This window comes from Dreissena polymorpha, chromosome 3 (assembly GCF_020536995.1).
Source record: "Dreissena polymorpha isolate Duluth1 chromosome 3, UMN_Dpol_1.0, whole genome shotgun sequence".
In the NCBI taxonomy this organism is placed as follows: Eukaryota; Metazoa; Mollusca; class Bivalvia; order Myida; family Dreissenidae; genus Dreissena; species Dreissena polymorpha.
The window spans coordinates 24,158,853-24,168,460 of record NC_068357.1 but is presented as its reverse complement, the minus strand read 5'-3'; the positions used below and the strand labels follow the sequence as shown (position 1 = coordinate 24,168,460).

At 37.3% G+C, this 9,608-nt stretch overlaps 1 protein-coding gene across 1 annotated transcript in view; it reads right to left on the bottom strand.

The window, feature by feature from the left end:
• LOC127873303 (serine/arginine-rich splicing factor 4-like) overlaps positions 1-9,608 on the bottom strand; it is a 252,711-nt gene that overhangs the window by 218,714 nt on the left and 24,389 nt on the right. The gene's annotated exons all lie outside the window — the stretch shown is intronic.

Below are 9,608 nucleotides of genomic sequence, written 5' to 3'. Positions count from 1 at the left end.
GAAAAACAGTGCAATCCAGTTGCTAAGAGTCTATGTGTGTCCACCGCTCTGTTTAAACTATTATTTACCATCTTTGCGATCTGTGTACTTGCTACTTCCGTCTATTAAACTATATGTGCAAGCGCGCTACAACACTGATTATTACTTCTGTCCGTCCAATATATCTTCAGAGCCATAGCTTGCAAAGGTTACATTACCATGTGTCACGTTCGCATCCTTACTGATGCGGATTATGTACGATTTCCATGCGTATGCGGCGATTCAATGTGTCTGCACCAGATGGAAAACAAGCTCGTCTTAGTGACGTAATGAAATGTTGCACAAAACATGTATTCTTTATGTCGATGTTAAGGACTTGCCGATCATGATCACTAACTACAAACTGAAACATTTACGCTGCTAGGATTGGATGGATATAACTTATAGGTACGGGATTGATACGTTCAAATTACAAGAGGATATTTATTTAAGCAACAGCCCTTAATCCTATCTAATTCACATTCAGCTCTGTTATTAATGTTTGTCCTCTTATTGAAGATTTGCTGTGAACATTTATTTAGAATAAGATCATTCGGATTCGTTATAAAGCTACGGATTCATTCATTACTAGTGAACAATGCATTTTTTTTCCAGTTTAAAAAAATGTTTAATAAAATGTGCCGCATAATGCATTACACATATTTTATTCAATAAGGCATTCGTGAGTAAGTTATTACTATTTACTGAATCATTCTTTGGTATAAAATGTTGCGAAACAAGTATATTTGCAGTATTGGACATTACAGCGAGTGTAAACATACACTTACAAGTTATGACACAAGGAATTGAAAGTCTTATATTTGTAAGGTTCCGATGGAAATGCCTGGTAGCATTATTTCGAGATTCTAACGACTGTTTTCATACCATATACTGGGGCAACGTTCGAAAAAATATGTTTTTATAAAATATAAAGAATGTAACGATTTCAATTTGGTGTGTTTAAAGGGGCCTTTTCACGCTTTGGTAAATTGACAAAATTAAAGAAAGTTTTTTTCAGATTCGCAAATTTTCGTTTTAGTTATGATATTTGTGAGGAAACAGTGATACTGAACATTAACTATGCTCTAAAATATCCATTACATGCATCTTGTGACGATTTGAAAATCTGAAAATTATGAAGCGTTGCAACGCGAAACGATTGAATAATTTGGAGCATTCTGTTTTTGTCGTTATATTTTATGAAACTACGAGGATTGCTTATATAAAGTAAAACAATACGAGTGCACCTAGCATGAGCACGGATGGTCGAGTGGTGTAAGCGGGAGACTTTTACATCCAGTACTCAAGGGGTCAGTGGTTCGAGTCCAGTTGAGGGTTACTTTTTTTCTTTGTTTAATTGTATTCTTGTTTTTACTGGAGATTTTTTAGGTCAAATGTTTAAATTTATCAATATGACGCATTTAATGATACACTTCAAACATGCCAAAATCTGAGAAAAGGCCCCTTAAAGCCATTTTTGAACATCACACGTACCGGCATATGAAATCTGTGGTTAAAACCTTTGATGTGTAGACGTATTTTGAAGCCCAGTCTGTGTAGTTTTTCATCTTTTATAAATAAGCATTAAATATGATTCCTTCCGTGTACTCTAACGACCTAAATAATGTCCAAATAGAGCTGTATATTTAACTTTTCGCATATTGTGTGTATAATTAAGCGTTTTATTACAATATAATATTGTGTTTTGAATTTAATAAGCATATTGTGTATGCCCGTCTCCAATCATCTTTTAAGGATAAAGTTGATATGTTTTTTTTTTAAATTATGTTTTAAAAGAAAATATCTTAAGTGATCCGAAAAAAGGAAGCACAGATAAAACAATGTCAGTTGAGTGCGCTGCCCCGAGACTCTGTCATTTAAAAAAAAACACACTTGAATATTCACCAAGAATGCACTGTCCGGTGATAATGTATAATAAACACACAACTTAAAAATTATTTATTCCTTTAAAATGGAAGGGCTTTCAAATTGAAAGTTTTTCAAAATTCCTACCTCACGGTTGTTTGCCACTTCCCACAATGCCACAGTTTTGAAAAAGGTCTTTCCCAAATTGGCAAATTTATTTTCTGTCAATATATTTAAAGACTGTGTTAATAAGCAACACAAAATCTGGCTTATAATACAGAACAAATTAAATCATTCTGGACGAACAGCTTTGAAATATTACTAAGTTGGGTTAAATATCACTAACATCTCATAAGTCTCTATGAACCTCAATTATCGCACCCCATTCTTCTTTCAACTCAAACAGTTCTCCCAGCGCAGTATTCTCTTCTTTCTGTGTAGGAACTATCAGATACAGAGACTGAACGAAAGCTTAAAATTGCCCAACACGATAACATGCACTGTGTCGTAACTGCTGTTGGAACCAAGAGCAATAGCACACATTAATATAGTTGCAGGACTATTCCTTTTGAATTACACGGCAATTTCCAGATATTAATTTTGGATCGCACTTGTTGATTTCGACGAAAGACCCATTTTGTATGCTCTAAAGAGCCCCGAAAGCCATGCGTCACGCTGAAGTTATATTAGAGTTGTCGGGTCAATATAGGAAAAAATACCACTCAACCCCCAAAAAATTGCTACAAAAGGTATTTTAATGATCCTTTTAGGGTAGAATGTCCTTTATAACATATAAAAAGTTTACCAAATTCGCACCACAGGAAAGTGTTTTTTTTTCAAGATGGCGCCCAAGATGGCCGCTAAAACCTATTAATATTAATTAACTATGTCAGTATCCAAATTTCATGAGTTTGGTGTCTTAACTTAGGTTTTGGGGGACAAATAACACATTAAGCTAATTTTGTAAGTACATAACGTAACAGAGAAATCCAACATGGGGTCCAAAGGACCGCTAAAACAATGGCCGCAAGTGCATAACTATTGACTCAAACATGTTATTCTTTTTCGCAATTTTATAATAAATAGATTTTAGTGTTTTGTTTCAAATAGTTAACGCTTGTATCACCTTGTATTCCGTTATTAAAGCTCGAGCATCATAAACAACAAACTATAACAAGAGATGTGATTGTCAGAAACACAATGCCCCCTACTGCGCCGCTTTGATTTATTTTTTTATTATATCCCTTTAAAAAATATTACTTCTCCTGTGAAAATGCTCTGTACATGCCAAATAAAATTATCTCCCTTAAAAGCTTGTTGCTTCAATTGTATTGTTTTTTTACCTTTGCCCTTGAAGGATGACCTTGACCTTTCACCACTCAAAATGTGCAGCTCCATGAAATACACATGCATGCCAAATATCAAGTTGCTATCTTCAATATTGCAAACGTTATGGCCAATGTTAAAGTTTTCGGACGGACGGACAGACAGACGAACGGTAGGACTGACGGACAGTTCAACTGCTATATATGCCACCCGACCGCGGGGGGGGGGGGCATAAAAACAGACCACCATTGTACAAACATATCAGACCTGCGTGAGCTAAACACTGCAGCCTCATGCTTGTTTGTTTTTTAGGGTTGCTTCAACAATGCCATTATATTAGGCCCTTTCTGTGTTAATTGCAGCATTTCAAATCAGAGCATTAAACAAGTTATTATTGTCTCTTTTTGTCATTAATGGTTAAAAATGAGTGCAGACACATCAAGGCAATGAACACCATCTTATTCGTTGATATATTTTATATGTAAGATGATGTTTCGCAACTACAAACATTTGTTACCTTTTGTGTCAAATATGTGTATTTTGGGCCAACGGCCTTTATTTACTTAATGAACTGAGTTGAGTTTAGTTGAGTGATTTGGTAGGTGAGTCTTCCTACATGGACTACAGATTAAGTGTGAAATTCGTACCGGTCCATTGATTTTTTGCGAGGTTATGGGCCTTGGACTTAGAAATTATTTTTATTATGACCTTTTTCCGTAGTTTTTTTACGCAACGCTTTCAGATATTGAGTTGAGTTTCGGTATTTTAGTCTGCTTACATGACTAACAGATGAAGTGTGATTTTCGTTTTGGTCCATTTATTTTTGGTTAAGTTATGGGCCTTGTTTTCTGTAAAAAGCTGCTGTGGGACTTCAAAGCGCAGTAGGGGCATTGTGTTTCACAAACACAGCTCTTGTTGTAATTTACTTCTCTTTATGCACATTTTGGGACCTGACTTCTAAATGAGAAACATCTCTTAAACAAAGTAAGCTCTAGTTAACGCATACCCCCACCCTCCTCCTGGTTAGAGTCGATTTGTTTTATTATTTTTATCAATGGTTTGTACTATTTAATACATTTTTGAAAAATATGACGGGTTGTTTACACATTAACTCAATACGCTTGAAGTTTATATCATGTCATTTTTATATATTTTTTCGCCTATCGCGATTTCTATTTCTTTTCGACACACTTTTAGCAGGGATCAAGTAATGGATTACGTTTTGAAGAAAAAATTCAACAAGCTGGTCTAGTTTCTTAAAAGTCGCGACATTGTATGCCCATGACGGGTGGCATATTGTAATCTCATCGTCAGTCCTTCCATTCGTAAGTCCGTCCGCCAATTATATGCCCCGCTTCTTGTGCAGAGCACAATTGAGGAAGTATTAAAGAGATTTTAATGAAACTTCAGATAATGATATCCAACTGGGAGGAAGTAAAGAGTACAATAATCATAACTCTTACTTTTTCATTTATGGAGTGTTCGTTCTTCGTTTACTTTAGTTTGTAAAGCATAACTATATTGCTTTAATTTGACCGTAATGAAATGTCATATATTTAAAGTGAATATTGAGGTTTGTTTGCCATTATCAGCAATACTGGTTTCATTAAAGGGAGATACATAGAGGAAAATACTCCGTTAATTTATGATATATGCACTAAACTTAAGAAAATGAGATCCCGGGTTTACTTCTCCTAATAGACCCCGAAAAGGCATTCGATTTATTGGCGTTGTCCTTCTTAAAAATTCACTTTCTTTAATTTCGGTCCAGACATAAAACGGTGGTTTTAAGCTTTATATAAAGATTTTAATTCGGTTGTTTCTCACTGTAGTTACATATCTTACCCTTGTCCCTTCAGACAAGAAGATCCCGTCTCATGTTATAGTTTTATGCTCTGCGCTGAAAATGTGTAACATGTATTGAGAGATAACACGAATATACAAGGTATAATTCATGGAATTTATCACATATTGTTTCAGTTTGCGGACGATACTACTCTTTTATTAGACGGTACTGAACAATCCTTAAATGAAACACTTACTGTTAAACATGACTTTGAAAATATGGCCGGTGTCAATGTGTAATTTTAATAAAAAAATGGCAAGCACAACTATAGTTTGCATACCATAGAAACAAAATGGGCATTAATTGGTATGAAACACAGCTTTAAATGCTTGGCACAAATTTCCTTGTTGACCTTTCAAACATAGCTAACATAAATAACGTTGAACAAATTATTAAGATGAAAAATATTCTGAAAATCTGGCAAAAGAAGAATTGTAACACCATTTGGAAAGATTGTAATTGTGAAAACACTTATTGTGTCATTATTAACGTGTTCATATCATTGCTTTACCCACCCAATACCATTTTAAATTCAATAAAGTCTTCTATTCTGAGTTTTATTTGGGAAAGACAAAGCAAAATAAAGTTTTCAATAATAGCAAATAAATTTCATCTCATCTTCACATGTGTTCCAATGTGGAAGATGGGCCCTCAACCGGTTTCATTAAGGCTTCTCGGTTCTGGTCGATTCTCTCCAGTTGCCACAACGTATTGCCCATCTGCTAATCATCTGCATACAGATTGTCCTGAGGCAATGAAGTAAATGAAGACAAGTATTTTCTTTATGGTGGTGAAAGTGGTTCTTCATGTGGCTTTACGATGTAATTGAAGTGTTTAATCTTTGTGGTGCTGCCAATTGCGTTGGACCCCTAGATGTTCTTCAGCTGATGTAAGGCTACTCGTGCTTTACCAATGCAGGTTCTTACGTCTGCATTCGTTCCTCCATAATTGTCCAGAATGCTGCCGCGATAAGTGAAGCTGTCCATCTCATCCAGCACCTTGCCTTGGAGCCTTTGGCGGTGAAGGGTGTGTCGTTGTGTGCGCTGGTCTTGAACACCTTTCTCTTCTCTCTTAATTGATGGCTTGCCGCTACCATGTTTGTCTTTTCCTGCATCTGTGCGAGGTGTGGGAGAGGAGAGACAGATTGTTAGCAAAGGCGAGGTCGTCCAACCGTTTTCAGAGTGTCCTCTGGGCTTCGTTCCGCTTCTGGGTTCGCAGAAGCTGACATGTTTAGTAGCTCAAGGAAGTTTCCAACCCACCTCTTCTTCTGCCATTGTTCATCTGTTATCACTCCTTCAATTGTGCCCATTATTTTCCTTTCTGACATGGCGAACTGTCCTGCTAATCACTTTGAGATGGAGTACAGATACTAAATTCTGTTCTTGTAGGCTATCACTGCCGCCTCTGTTGCAAGCACCTCTAGGTAGTTCCGCTTGTCTACTCTCATACTTAGCTTCAGTCACCTATTGCCTCGTTGTACTCTTTTTGTGCTTTCACTTTTGCCGCTCCTGTTCTGCTGTTGTTTACACTTGCCTTCCTTGCTCGTCTTCAAATGCGCCTCTGCTGCTATCCACTCATTGAGGGTGTACAACTTGGAGCAAAGTACTTCTTAGCACGTTGAGGTCACTGCTACGTTCACTTTCTGCGTCTTTTGCTCTAGGGTCTCTTCTTCAAGCAGCTGCTATAGGAACCTAGAACTTATCGGAGAGAGTGACCTTGAATTCTTCTTTCTTCCAGGCGCCTTTTAGCGTAGCGGCTTTATAACAGTGGCGTTGGCTGCCCAGCCCCCCCCCCCCTATCAAACTCTTCATCAGCTTCAGTTTCGATCGGGCGACAAGGAAATGATGGTCCAAAGCCAAGTCTGCTCCTCGCTTGACACGTACATCCTGTAGAGAGTGACAAAATATCCTCGCAATGCACAGGTCGTCGACTTGTTCTCCGTTGACAGTTCTGGTGACTACCAAAATGCCTTGTATATCCTTTTGTGATGGACAACACTTCATCCAATTACCTGGTTACTTGTGGCGTACAAGTCGGCGAGTCTCTCACCGTTGTCGTTCATCTTGCCTATCCCTTGCTTCCTCATAATCTCATCATATCCTCGGTTTTCACTGTCGATCTTTGCGTTGAAGACACATATTCTAATGATTCTGTTTCGTTTCGGTTTGTCTTGTATGGTGATTGACAGTCTGTTGTAAAAGTTGTCCTTCTCTTCCTCTGCACTGTCGTTCGTCGGGCATTGCACTAGATTATGTCCACTTTGTTCATCTTCTTTGTAAGAAAAGAGGCCATCATGATGCTTGCTTCGACCGCTCGATTAGCGCTCTCTTTTCCGACTTGGAAATCACCAGGACTACTCCCTGGATGTGTTCTGCAACCTCCGGCTCATGCGACGAAAACAACAGTAACTCACCGGAGTTTAGTCGCGACTTCCAAGAGCCCATCTTAATTTACTGATTCTTATGATGGTGAGGTTGAACTTCATCGTCTCTGCGGCCAATTGTGCTGTCTTCCCGGTATCCTACATAGTTCGGACATTGCATGTACCAATGGTGGTTGTGGTCCTGGTGGGGATGATGGTTTTCAGCCTGACGGCTTCCTGTTTACTTTGGCTTTCAACAACCCGCGTCATGCGTCCTCCGGCTGGAGGTCCACCATCTGTTTGGCGTTTCTGTAGCAATAAGGTTTCAACACTGTAGGGTAGCTAGCCCGACGCCCAACCCTCCCCCTTTTACAGCGCTCGCTTGGGACCGTCCTTAGCGGGGTTTAATATAGTGAAGCAGATTTATAAATGATAAATTTGGATTATTTCAACATTGAAACTAGTCTGGTTACAAATAATTCGATTCTTTCGGGGATATTGGATAGACATCGCAACGTATTTCGTGTCCAACCTTTTAACATATGTAAGAGCTGTTTGTCATTTGGAAGTCAGATCCCAAAATTTGCTTTAAAGACAGTCAATTCAAGAAAGGTGGTTTAAATCAATATTTTGGCAATAAATTAATTGCTAGAGCTAAAACCGCTTCGTGAATATAAAGTAATCGTGGTTTTTGTTACACATGCGAAAATACTATTTATTATACGATAAAATGATATAAGTACATCAAATAACTCAAAAGTCAAGTAATTAAAAAAAAAAAAATTCAGACGGTTTTCATTAAATAACATTTTATTCCGACGTCTACGATCTTGAAACAAAAAAACAACAAAGGGAAGCAAATCTTATGAATATATGAAAATAAATAAATATAAAGTTGCTAACCGAGTGAAAAAAAACAAGCTACTCCTTCTTGAAAATCATAAAAAGGACGCCGCTTTGGAAGCCAGTTTCAACTAACTTCACTTAAACCCAGTAAATCCCGTATACGCATGTCCCCATCCCACACTGTTTTAAGTCAAAAATATTACGGGGACGTGTTGCAGTTACAGTGAACGCACCTGCCTATGTGTATGTGTGTCTATTGTGTCCTATTGCAAACCTTTTGCTATGATTCTGGTACGTTTAAGCCTTGACTGTAAGGTGCCAGTTTATATGGCGAGTCGGTCCCGAAAACAATTGACATACCCACTTAAGTACGCATCTTTCAAACAACCAATCCACATGTTGAAATTCGTATCACTTATTTTGTTTACAAGCAAATAAAGTGGCACATTTTTTACTCGAGAAGAGGAAATGTTTCATAAGGCGAAATATATTAAAACGAGAAGACACATTAATAAATCATAACAAGCCGTAGCTAGGGTTTCAAAAGGGGGGGGGGGGGCGAAGGGGGTGTCCCTTTCCTGCAATCGGGGGATTTTGAGGTCCTTCCCATAGAAAAATGTGTAAATGAAACGTCAAATCCTGCATTATGGTGACTTTTTAGCTGTATTTAGAGACTGAAGTAATAGAGCATTCTATATGAAATTTCACTTTCATTGACCATACTCAGTGACTGATCGACATGAATATGATATAACATACATGTATTTCCCACTAACGTTTTTCAATAACCACCTTTTTCGATCAGTCACGGAAAAACATACTTTTATACGGTGTTTAATCCGACACAAGTCTGCGCGCACACATTTTGTTTAGATATGCAACAACCAATTTATAGAATGTAAAATCAACAATAAGAACGGTATAAAATATCATTATTTATCGGAATCTTGGAATCTTGATAAAATTGTTGCATTTACCACTCCAAAATTCTACCATTCATAAATCAAGAAAATTAAAAGTAAATATTTGACTTGTTTTTAAAACAATTGTTTGTTTGCTACTATGGATAGTACCAGAGGCCTAGCATTGCTCTAAACGTGCTTAAAGTATATTGAACAACAAACACTGATTTACAAAAACTGGATCTTCTCTAATCTGCATCAATACTAAATAGAAATCAAAATGGTATAACTGGTTACCTTTTTAAAAAACTATTTTTTAACAAGCTAGTTATCTTTTTCTAAACGAATTTCAGAAACGTATAACAATTAAGGCTTCATAAAGACCCTATTACCACAAGCTAGTGACCCTATGGTCTCAAAGTCCTTAAAAATGTATACCAGG